General features: G+C 38.8%; 1 long non-coding RNA gene across 1 annotated transcript in view; it reads right to left on the bottom strand.

The window, feature by feature from the left end:
- Positions 1-2,495: 2,495 nt before the first annotated feature.
- LOC115412719 (uncharacterized) overlaps positions 2,496-12,123 on the bottom strand; it is a 56,136-nt gene continuing 46,508 nt past the window's right edge. The window contains exon 3 of the long non-coding RNA XR_003934376.1: positions 2,496-2,752. This is a non-coding gene — a long non-coding RNA (uncharacterized LOC115412719). The remainder of the gene's footprint in view (positions 2,753-12,123) is intronic.

Genomic DNA, 12,123 nt, shown 5'->3' on the forward strand with positions numbered 1-12,123 from the left:
CCCAAAAACAAACTATAAATACACAACTTAAGTTACTACAATATCAAGGGTTAACAAGGGTTTCTAGAACCCCTGAAAGACTCCATCATATGTCCAGTCATATTCCTGATACGTGGACTAAATGTCCAGATAATAAAGGAACTCTGATTCACTGTGTGTGGGAATGTTCAGAGACACAGATTCTGGAAGGAGGTTATCATCTGTGTGTCTGAGGTGTTTTAACATTAAGATTCCATTTGGTTCTAAAGTTTGTATACTGGGAATTTATCCTGAGGATTTCACACATACTAAGAAACAAACTAAAGTGTTGGACTGTGGACTGGTACATGTATAACAGGAGAGTTCTGGCTTTGAACTGGAAGAACATGGAAACTCCTTCTATGAAGCAACGGATAAAAGAAGGATCAGAGTGGAAAGACTGACTTCTACGACCACAGGAAACTGGAGGAATTTGCACAATTATGGGAACCTTATATGAACATTATGGTATCTGGAAAATAGGAACATGTCATACAAATGATCACTGTTTAATTTTATTGAATTTTTTTTTTTTCTTATCATGACTGCTGTATTTTAATATTTTTAGGCCCGAGCCACGCAGGCACTAGCCGGTGAGGGCCTATTAAATCGCATGGTTCTGTTATTATTATTCTGTCGCCACTTTGAACGCAAATTTGACCCCCTGAACGTTCACAAAAAGTCAATTTTATTTGACCAAAAATTCAAGCCTGGCGAAAAATGTATTTATTTGAAGTTGCCAAGAAAAAATATTGCAAAATGACTCAGCAGCGCCTCCTCAAAAGTCATTACGTGGATGGGAGCCCTCCCCAATTTTTTTTCCACGTACAAACATGAAAGTTGGTCCAGACATAGCCCATGGTAGGACAAGTAAAAAATTACATTATGGCCCGCCCTAAACCCAACAGGAAGTCGGCCATATTGGGTGGAAGCATGTACCTGTAAAATCCCACCCCTCATCCTTTCATCATCTCCTCCGAGGGTTTACATCCAGTTTGGACCAAACTGGGTGAAAATCACCTCCACACATGTGTGATCAAAAGTTACCATTTACATTTTTGATCAAATGTTGGGCGTGGCTGTGATGAAGCGTTCATTTTCAGAAGTAGAAAACTGTGCGTATCTCGCAGAATGTCGGATCGAGCCCACGATAGTGTCCTCTGACTGTCGGTGGTCGCAGCAGGAGGGCAAGGGCCTTAACACCGCTAACAGTTTTAATTATTATTATTATTTGTATTTTTTTTTTACATATATGTGCACATGTTCATAAGAATATCTGTATGTTATTATATCTATTTAGATATCATTTGGTGCAAGTCTGCGTGGTGTGAATGGGTGTGTATGAGTGTTTATATAGTTTTGATTCATGTTCGTTTTAATCTAAAACTTAAATGCCAATAAAAATATTGTGGGGAAAAAAAAAGAAGAAGAAAAAAAAAGGCAAATCCAAGTGTGATGCGGCCCTGGTCTGTTCTGTTCTGGTTCTGGTGAGTTCTGGTGGTCAGGTCTGGTTGGTCTGGGTGCAGGTCTGGTCTGGTGCTCTGGTCTGGGTGCAGGTCTTGTGTGTGCAGTCTGGTCTGGGTGCAGGTCTGGTGTGGGTGCAGGTCTTGTGTTGCAGGTCTGGTCTGGTCTGGGTGCAGGTCTTGTGTGTGCAGGTCTGGTGTGGGTGCAGGTCTTGTGTGTGCAGGTCTGGTGTGGGTGCAGGTCTTGTGTGTGCAGGTCTGGTGTGGTCTGGTCTGGGTGCAGGTCTTGTGTGTGCAGGTCTGGTGTGGGTGCAGGTCTTGTGTGTGCAGGTCTGGTGTGGGTGCAGGTCTTGTGTGTGCAGGTCTGGTGGGTGCAGGTCTTGTGTGTGCAGGTCTGGTCTGGGTGCAGGTCTGGTGTGGGCGCAGGTCTTGTGTGTGCAGGTCTGGTGTGGGCGCAGGTCTTGTGTGTGCAGGTCTGGTCTGGTGTGGGTGCAGGTCTGGTGTGGGTGCAGGTCTTGTGTGTGCAGGTCTGGTCTGGTCTGGGTGCAGGTCTGGTGTGGGCGCAGGTCTTGTGTGTGCAGGTCTGGTCTGGTGTGGGTGCAGGTCTGGTCTGGGTGCAGGTCTTGTGTGGTGGTCTACTGCCTGTGCTGCAGATCAGCGGCTGCTGCTCCGTCCTTCAGAAACGGAAGCTTTTTCACGACTCCTTCCATACTGTCATTATTCCAACTGGATATGAGCTATTGCACTTATTGGCTGGGGTGAAGCGCCGGCTTCCTCCGCTCTCATTGGCCGCCTGGACATGTGTGAGCCGCTCTCATTGGCTGCCTACAGAAGGAGTGGGAGGAGCCAGTGTGGCTTCACCCTCCCCCTGTGGCGGAGCGTGTAAATCTGAAGAGTCTTTCTGCCGATTATCTGAGTGACTCTGGGGTTTGTGTGTGTGTGTGTGTGTGTGTGTGTGTGTTAGCGGAAGAGAGAGAGAGAGAGGGAGAGGGAGAGCGAAGGGAGGGCGAGCAGCAGCGTTTGTTCTTCTTCTTCTTCCCTTCAGCGTCCCCGTCTCCCTGCTCCTTGTCACTCCATCCTTCCTCCTTTCCTCCTGGACCACCCTCTAGCCCGGACTCGGACCCCCACCCTGCCCGGACTCGGACCCCCACCCCCCTGGACCACCCCAGGACCCCTTTGACTCTCCTCACTTCTCCATCCCACCACACCACCTCTGAGCAGGTAGGATGATTCCACTGTTCACATCTACTTCCTGCTCTCTTTGAATCGTACTTTGAACCCCCCCCCCCCCCCCCCTCCTGTTTTTGTTTGTTTTTGTTTTTTTCTCAGCTTGTTGTCTTCATACTGCGCTGTGTCTGTGCTCCTTTCGTCTCTCCTTTATGCATATTTAAAGTTTTTCCCCTGCAGCTCTTCAGTCCCTCTTAGAAAATTGACACAGTTGTAGATGATATCACTTGAGGTCACTGGATTTGTTTCTTCTTCCCCCTCCCTCTCCACCCCCCCACCCCCACCCCCCACTTCTATCTCTTCATCTGCTCCTGCTGTCTTTTGCATCCTCATACCCTCAGGCTGTAGAAGTTAATGCTACCAGGAGCACATGTTGTACAAGGACACATGCTGTATTTCATCTGTGATAAAAAAAAAAAAAGCAGCTCTAATTGATTAGTCAAAGTGTTTATCTGAGTTCATTAGGTCTATTTATAGACGCTGACGTGCCGCGGCACACGTGCTCCGCCGTCGGCCACTTTGACAGGAAGCGTCCACTGGCTCCAGAACACATGACATTGGCACAAAGTGTAATAACTTACAAGGCACTGACTCGCTTGATTGAATCAAGCAATCTGTGCAGCAGGAGAAGTCCAATATTACCACGGCCATAATAGCATTCCGGCAACGGAGGAGAGGGGAAAAAATAAAAAAATAAATAAAAAGCCTCCCTCTCCGTCCGCACATCCTGTACTTACCCAGGAAGGGCAGAGTGGAGTGGGATGGTTTATGCATGTGTTTGAGACCAACTGCTAAAGTGCTTTACACATCAATACTGCCAGAGTTTTTAAAAGCAGTCGATAACGTCTGAAAAATGGACCTGACGGACAGCGGTCAACATCTGCTCAGATATTCCTCCTGATGTGCTTTTTGTGTTTCGTTGAAGTCAGCTGATTTTATTTAGTTTTTAAGGGTGACGTGAACAGTAGTTTGCAGGGAGGAAAAGGCCAACAGTTGAACGGTCAGCTGATTATGGAGCTGATTTAGGGCCATAAGTTTTGTATATGGAAATATAAAATTTGAAACTGAAAATTTAAGTTTTGATCTTGAATTTTGAAAAAATACAACAATGTATTCCAATTGAAAAATTAGTGTATGTAAAGTTTTTTTCAGGTTAAATATAATTTTGATTCACTTTGGTAATTCTTTTGAATAAATTAATTTATTTTAATTTTCACTTTGATATATATTTTAATATTTGAGGTTTTATTTTTTGTTAGTTGCATGTTTTATCTTTTCAGATTCATATCTTATTTTTTACGGTTTCAATCTTATTTTTTCACTTTTAGAACTTTTTTTTGCTCGTTCGACTTGTGGCCCTGACGTGTCATGGAGGGCGTGGCCTCGACTGAGAGGGGCGTGGAATCATGAGTGACAGCATGACAAAAATCTTAGGGACCTTCCCCGCTCATGTTGCCTTCAGGGAACGTAGGAACTAAAACCTCAGATCTAGTTCTGAATAATACTCTCCATCAGGTCTGAGCCATAAACTCAAACACATACTGATCTCATACCCACCCTCCGACCCCAGGTTCAGACCTGTCACCTTTTCTCTAATTCTGCAAAGTATTTGAAGCAGGTTTATATGACAGATGGTTTGTTTACCTCCGCCAGGAGGTACTGGGATCGCTTTGCTTTGTGTGTGTGTTTGTTTGTTTGTTTGTTCATCTTCAGTGTAAAACTCTTCCACCCATCTTTCCCAGATCTTCCCCACAGATAGGCCTAGGCCCTGGGACCAACCCAGTCCATTTTGGTCCCAGTAGGACAAAGTTCAAGGTCCAGCAGGTCACAACATCTACAGTTTCCATCTGTCATCATTGAGACATTTTGCAAAATTCATCCAAAATTCCAAACGACTCTGATTCTCCTCCAGTTGGATCCACCTGTAGCTTAGAACAGTCTCTTGTATGTGGAACTAAATTGTCCACATTCCACAGTGGATGTGGACTCTGTGGACATTTACACTGAACATTGAAAATCCCATTTCCCACACATTTAAAATTAGAACTCAACTAATATTGATGTGAATTGAATCTAATTGGACAGACACATGACTGGGACCAGATTCAACTGTTTCTGTGTATGGAACAACCTGGAAACTGTTGGATTTAAACAGACAGAGTGGATCCACACATGCACAGAGTTCAGGTGAAGGAGGAGGTTTGAGTTCTGAACACTGGTTTTCTACTGTACACCAGGTCATCGTCAGTATTTGTCCTGTATTTGGGGAACCGAGGTTATTACTGTTAACGAAAAATAATGAAATGACGAAAACTAGAATTGTAAAAACATTTTCGTTAACTGAAATAAATAAAACTATAATTAAAAGAAAAAAAACGATAACTAACTGAAGCTGTATTGTGTGTTTACAAAACTAACTAAAACGGATACAAATTCTGGATAAAATTCCCTTCGTTTTCATTAACGTCGGACTAATACGAATCGATTATTTCCCTTAAGCAATTTTCTGTGCTGGCACCATATGATATTTAAGGGTCCGTCACTTGGTTCACTGTGGTTTCCAGTCGTCTTCTGGTCCCCACTCTACCTGGAAACATGGAGACTAAAGCAGCAGAGTCCTGTCTGGGATGGATTTGAATACGACCACAGAGAAGAAGAGAAAAGAGACCACTGAACTACAACTGAACTACAACTGAACTACAACTGAACTACAACTGAACTACAACTAAACTACAACTAAGCAATTAGAAAGCAATGAAAACTAATAAAAACTATCAAACCTGCTCTAAAAACGAATTAAAATGAACTGAATTAGAGAAAAAAACATCAGAACTAAATAAAACTAAACCAGAATGAACAATCCTAAACTATTTGAACCTTGTGGGGACCTGCCTTCACCTCTGCCTGTTATCAGAGATCCAACTTGGAACTGACTGTTTTTTATTTGAGGGAACTCCGTTTGTATGTATTTGTACTCAGGCCTGTGGAACAGTACAGAGCTGTACTAATGAAAAAGGAGAGTTTGATGGAGTTGTGAGTGTTCTGTTTCTGTCAGATATTTTCATCCCTTCTGTCAGACACTCTCCAACACGTCTGACTTGTCAAAGGGTCATTTTATCCAAAGTAGGGATCTTCTGTTAAATCTAATCCATTTGAACAGATATTTTAGTTCTGCTCAGTTTTTGTCATGGGAGGCAGCAGAGTGCTTCTGTGTGCTACTGTTAATAACAAAAATGTGTGTGTTTGTTTTTGGTTTTGTTGTGGACTAAGTTGATTTCATTGCATCTGGATATCTTTGTGTTTATGGTGTGAAGGACGGTGTACAGAACCTTAAATGGACGAAAAAAAACATAATGGAATGGCTTTAACCCTCTGGTATCCCGTCCTCCAAGGCCCTTACTGAACACCAAGTGTGTGTTTTTCACACACTTGGGGAATAATGTCAAAAAAAATTTTCATACAGTTTGTTTTTTTTTTTTTTTTTTTACACTTTTTTCTATTTCATCAACTTGAGCCGTAAATAAAAATACCAAATACTCAACAATTGTCCCATTTTTTAACCCTTTAAATGCTGTGTTTGTAATGTAAACAAACCATTTTTTTTGGATGCAAAAACACACAAAAAATTAATTTTTTTCAGTATACTCCATAAAAAGTGGATCACATATTATTTGATTTTTTTCCTCCTGGCATATGTCAGTGATTAACTCCAACATCAGTTCATGTACATTATTATTTTTGGTGCTAGGTCAAATGTTCTAAAATACTAGCATCTGTCCCAAGTGTGCGTAAAATGCACACCTATAAGTCAAACTATTAAATATTATATATTGATTTATTTTTCTGCTCTAATTTGATTTTATTTTTGTAAATCCAGGTCAGTCCTAATCACACAGATCAAATGTTTGAAACAGTGCCGTTTTCTGCACCACTTGGCAGACAGATGCTAGTCTGGTCATTTTCTTTTGTTTACAATGTGCACATTTGAGTTGGTGGACAGAATTTTAAAGATCATGCAAAAATGAACAACTTTTGAATTCTAACCTTATTTAAATTGTGAAAAATAATATGAAGTTTTTTAACACAAAGTGCAAAGTGTGCCTAAAAGGCGCATCCGGATACTGGAGGGTTAACTGCATATGGATATCTTTGTGTTTATGGTGTGAAGGACGGAGTACATAACCTTAAAGGAAGAAAAAAAAGTATAATGGAATGGCTTTAACCCTCTGATATCCCGTCCACCAAGGCCCTTACTGAACACCAAGTGTGCGTTTTTCGCACACTTGGGGAATAGTGTCAAAAAAAATTTTCATACACTTTGTTTTTAATTCTTTTACACTTTTTTCTTTTTCATCAACTTGAGCCGTAAATAAAAATACCAAATACTCAATAATTGTCACATTTTTAACCCTTTAAATGTCGTGTTTGTAATGGAAACAAATCATTTTTTTGATGCAAAAAACACACAAAAAATTTTTTTTTCAAAATACTACATAAAAGGTAGATCACATATTATTTGATTTTTTCATCCTGGCATATGTCAGTGATTAACTCCAACATTGATTCATTTGCATTTTTATTTTTGGTGCTAGGTCAAATGTTCTAAAATACTAGCATCTGTCACCAACTGTGCGTAAAATGCACACCTATAAATCAAAGAGGATCACCTACAGCTTGTACAAAATATTAATTTCTGAATTACAAGAATAAAATGATGATCAATTATTTCACATTAATAGAAACAAACAAACAAACAAACAAACAAACAAATAAGCCAGTGTCTACGTCCACAGTACTGAGACACCAAATATGGGCGTGTCTGTTTCCTCAGAGCCAATCAGATGTCCTCATTTGTCCTGTTCCAATCAGCAGTAAGGACATTAGGCTTTATACATAAAGTGTCATGAGATATTGTTTTGTTATGATTTGGTGTTATATAAATAGAATTTGATTGACTGATTGATTGATTGAGATAAGAACTAGTGCTGTGTATCGGCAAGAATCTGGTGATACGAAACAACTCACAATACTAGGATCACGATACGATATCACAATATATCATGATACTGTTAAAAAGGCAATTTTTTACTTGTTTCTTTTTTTTTTTTAATGATTATTTCCTGGAAGAATTGAATTACAGCCGAAATCTGCACAAATCCTAAACACATTTGTATTTGATCCAACAGGATCTAATGTTCTATCACCTAATGTTCAAACTGTGTTCAAACTGAAATTCTGTTTTACAGACATTCCAGTTTCAGATCCTGTTCAAATGTTCAGATTCTATTAGTTCACAACTAACATCAGAACAGGATTTGAGTTCAATCCAAACAAAAGGAACCAACATCTGCCTCAGACAGAAAAAAGTGCTTTTAGGAGGATTCAAATAAACATTATTTAATAAAACAGTGTTAAAGAATAAATAAAATATAACAATAAAGAAAAACAAAAAAACCCAAAAATGAACCTCCATAATATCTGCATTTGAATAAACACCTAAAAATATTGATACAGTACTTTTTAATATCGATACAGTATTGTGAAATGAAATATCGTGATATACTGTATTGCAGAACTGATATTTTCTACCAGCCCTAATAAGAACAGGACCTAACTGCACTAGAACTGCTTCCCCTCTGTTGGAGTTAATCTGGTGAGTAATGAAATAAAATATTAACAATTCACTGAAAAGTAGCTGAGGTAACTGTCATTTAAAAAACAGTTAAAAATGTGAATAAACTAGTGTTCAGAACTCAGAGCTCCTCCTTCCCCCTGAACTCTGTGCATGTGTGGATCCACTCTGTCTGTTTAAATCCAACAGTTTCCAGGTTGTTCCATACACAGAAACAGTTGAATCTGGTCCCAGTCATGTGTCTGTCCAATTAGATTCAATTCACATCAATATTAGTTGAGTTCTAATTTTAAATGTGTGGGAAATGGGATTTTCAGTGTTCAGTGTAAATGTCCACAGAGTCCACATTCCACAGTGGATGTGGACAATTTAGTTCCACATACAACAGATTGTTCTAAGCTACAGGTGGATCCAACTGGAGGAGAATCAGAGTCGTTTGGAATTTTGGATGAATTTTGCAAAATGTCTCAATGATGACAGATGGAAAACTGTAGATGTTGTGACCTTGAACTTTGTCCTACTGGGACCAAAATGGACTGGGTTGGTCCCAGGGCCTAGGCCTATCTGTGGGGAAGATCTGGGAAAGATGGGTGGAAGAGTTTTACACTAAAGATGAAAACAAACAAACAAAGAAACACACAAACAAACAAACACACAAACACACAAAGCAAAGTGATCCCAGAACCTCCTGGTGGAGGTAAAAGGATGTCAACAGTCCAGAATGTTTTGGTGAGGCTGCAGAAATCCTTCTTCATCCCAGTTTCATGGTTCTGTCGGTGGTTTCCATCATATTCATCTGCATCCATTACTGACCCAGAATCCTTTGGGCCTCCGTCACTCTGCATCAGCTGTGGGGGGGCGGAGTCAGCGGCCTTTATGCACACTGCACCATTCCCGCCCGGCCTACCCCTGGCCCACTCTGGCCCACTCTCTTCCCTCGAGCCGAGCCAGCATGAGATCCGGAATGAGTCGAATGGGCCAAGTCACAAAGCAGCAGCTGCTCACTGTGCATTGGCTTACAGTGGGGGGGGGGGGGGGGGGGGGGGGCTCTGAATGTGCTCCATGCATGTGGTCATCCTGTCAGACTGTCAGCATTCCACATGGTGCAAAATATGTGGATTTACATGAAGCTACCACCACTGACTGCAGGAACTGGAGGCAGCTCAGGAGTTACTCACAGGACATTTACCATTCCATTGTCTTTAACCCTTTAAAACCCTTTGTATCATAATTGCTACACTAGGTTCTGAGACCTCTATCTTATCAACTAGATCAAAACTTTCCTCATAAACCTGCTGTCTGTGACCCATTATGTGTTTTCTGCCCCCTGGTGGATTATCATCCCACTGCAGCCAACGGCTTTATTTTCCTTTTTCAATATGGCTGCTATCGCTAAACCATCCACACACTTTTTGCAGGAAGGTCTTTGGTAATTTTTTAAAACGTCACGTTAAGAAGAAGATTGTATTGTTATTCTTTTTTTTTAAAAAGTAATTTGTGAACTGTAAAAATGTAGTTACTTGATAATTGATTCTTTATAATTCAGTTAAATTGAGTTAAATACATGTGTATCAAATTTGATACTAGAAGTATATAAAATACTTTATAAAAATGCCCAATGTATCAAATGTGGCACAAAAACATATTGTAAACAAAATGATATGGAAAAATGTTTTGGTTGGATATTGTTAAAAAGTCTAATAAACATTTTGATTTCCAAAAAATTATAATTTTGTAGCTAATTTTTTGATGGATCAGGTTTTACAGGGTTAATAATAATAATAATAATAATAATAATAATAATAATAATAATGGATTTGATTTATATAGCGCTTTTCTATGAACACATACTCAAAGCGTATCCATTAAGATGTAAAACCCTGTCTAGGTCTGTGTATAGACTGAGCAAATAACGGTGTTCACGTAAAGATTGGTGAGGAAACACAGAGGAACGCCTTATTCCAGGGGGGTCAGACTCATGTTAGTTCAGTTCCACATTCAGCCCAGTTGGATCTGCAGTGGGCCGAACCAGTAAAACAATAACAGTGAAAAAAGTAAAATTCTATTCTGATCAGGTTTACATTGACAAAGTTTCCTTAAAAATCTGAATAACATGAACAACTTGAATTGTCTGAAGAAAAATAAATGCAGTTTTACCAATATTCTGCCTCAGTTTATCCTTTACACATGTGCGTTACAATCACACAAAACATTTATAACAGACAGAATTGGTAGAATTGCATTTACTTTTCTTAAGACATTTCTGTTTGTCATATTTGTTCAGGTTATTCACATTTTTTTTTATAAAAGTATAGTTTGGTAATGTAAACATTTTCATGTTATTTCCTTTTTTTAGACCAAAAAAACAAAGAACATCTGTTGTCATTATTTACAGGTTATTCTGATCATATTTGACTGGTTCTGACCCACTGGAAATCTAATCGGACTGTATGTGTCTGTGTGTGGAACCTGAATTAAAAGGATTTGGAAACCACTGACTGTTAATAACTTCAGTGTAATTTTTGCATTTCACACATTCATCCCAGGGGCCAGACTGGAGCCTTTGGTGGGCCGGATTTGGCCCCTGGGCCGCATGTTTGACACCTGTGCTTTATTAGATGGAAAACTGCAACAAAACACCAATATATATGTGAAGAGCTGCAGAGACAAATGTTAGACCAAGGCTTTAAAAATCTGTGAAAGAGTCTGAAATTAGCCGACCCAGACCAGAGGTGCCGTTAAAAAGCTTTACCTTGGCGGCTCCTCAGGTCAGATGTTACCAGGTCAAACATTAAACCGAACAACATTTGAATCAGTGAGTCTGATGATACTGATGAACCAGCTCATGTTATTCCCATAACAGTCACAGCAGTGGATGGAAACGGGCATAAATTAGGGTTTTCTTTTTTAGATACACTGTAAAAAAAAAAAAAAAAAAAAAAAAAAAAACAACGTACAAAAACAGTATTTACGCTGGGGTGCCGAAAAATACTGTGAAATAACGGAAAATAACCATCTCATAAAAATACGGTAATTTTCCATAATTCAAATACATTTTTTTTGCCCTAACTTTACATGAGATTTTGCATATTTTTGGCCTTTTTAATGTTTAATAAAGAATATTTACATGTATTAAAACAATCCTATTCCCTGTAAATATATATGTAAATAATTTTCAATGAGACTCAGTTGTCCAATCCACTGATAAAAACTGTATTTGGACAGTTTATCAGTGCTTATACATGTTATACATTCACAAAAATACATTTATTCAACATTTTTGTTGTGAAACCTCCTGTAATTACACAAGATATTTGTCAATGAACAAACAAGTCTGGTTCAACTGACAGAATTAATACTTCTGTTACCGTTCAGTGTCAGTAATTTTATCTTGTTTTATTTATTTATTTATTTTTTTACAGTATTAAACTTTAAATTAACAGTTTAATCTCATAAATAGAAAATAAATATTTGTTAAATTATGATACATTTGCAAATTTATTTTAACTGTATTTTTCTGTGGAAAAAAAAAATTCTTTTAAAAAATGGAAATTTTATGGATATTAACAGTTACAGTATTTTTTTTTATGTTATTTTACATTTGACATGTAAAATCACAGTCTAGTCATTGTCATCTAATCACAGTCATTTCATTGATATTTTCCTATATCTTAAAAATACAGGAAAAATCTGTAAAATAAACAGTGAAAAATCTGTAAAATTACAGATTTTTTTACAGTGTAATTTTTGGACATTCGTAGATGTTTTGCAGAAAATTCAGTT

This window comes from Sphaeramia orbicularis, chromosome 21 (genome assembly GCF_902148855.1).
Source record: "Sphaeramia orbicularis chromosome 21, fSphaOr1.1, whole genome shotgun sequence".
In the NCBI taxonomy this organism is placed as follows: Eukaryota; Metazoa; Chordata; class Actinopteri; order Kurtiformes; family Apogonidae; genus Sphaeramia; species Sphaeramia orbicularis.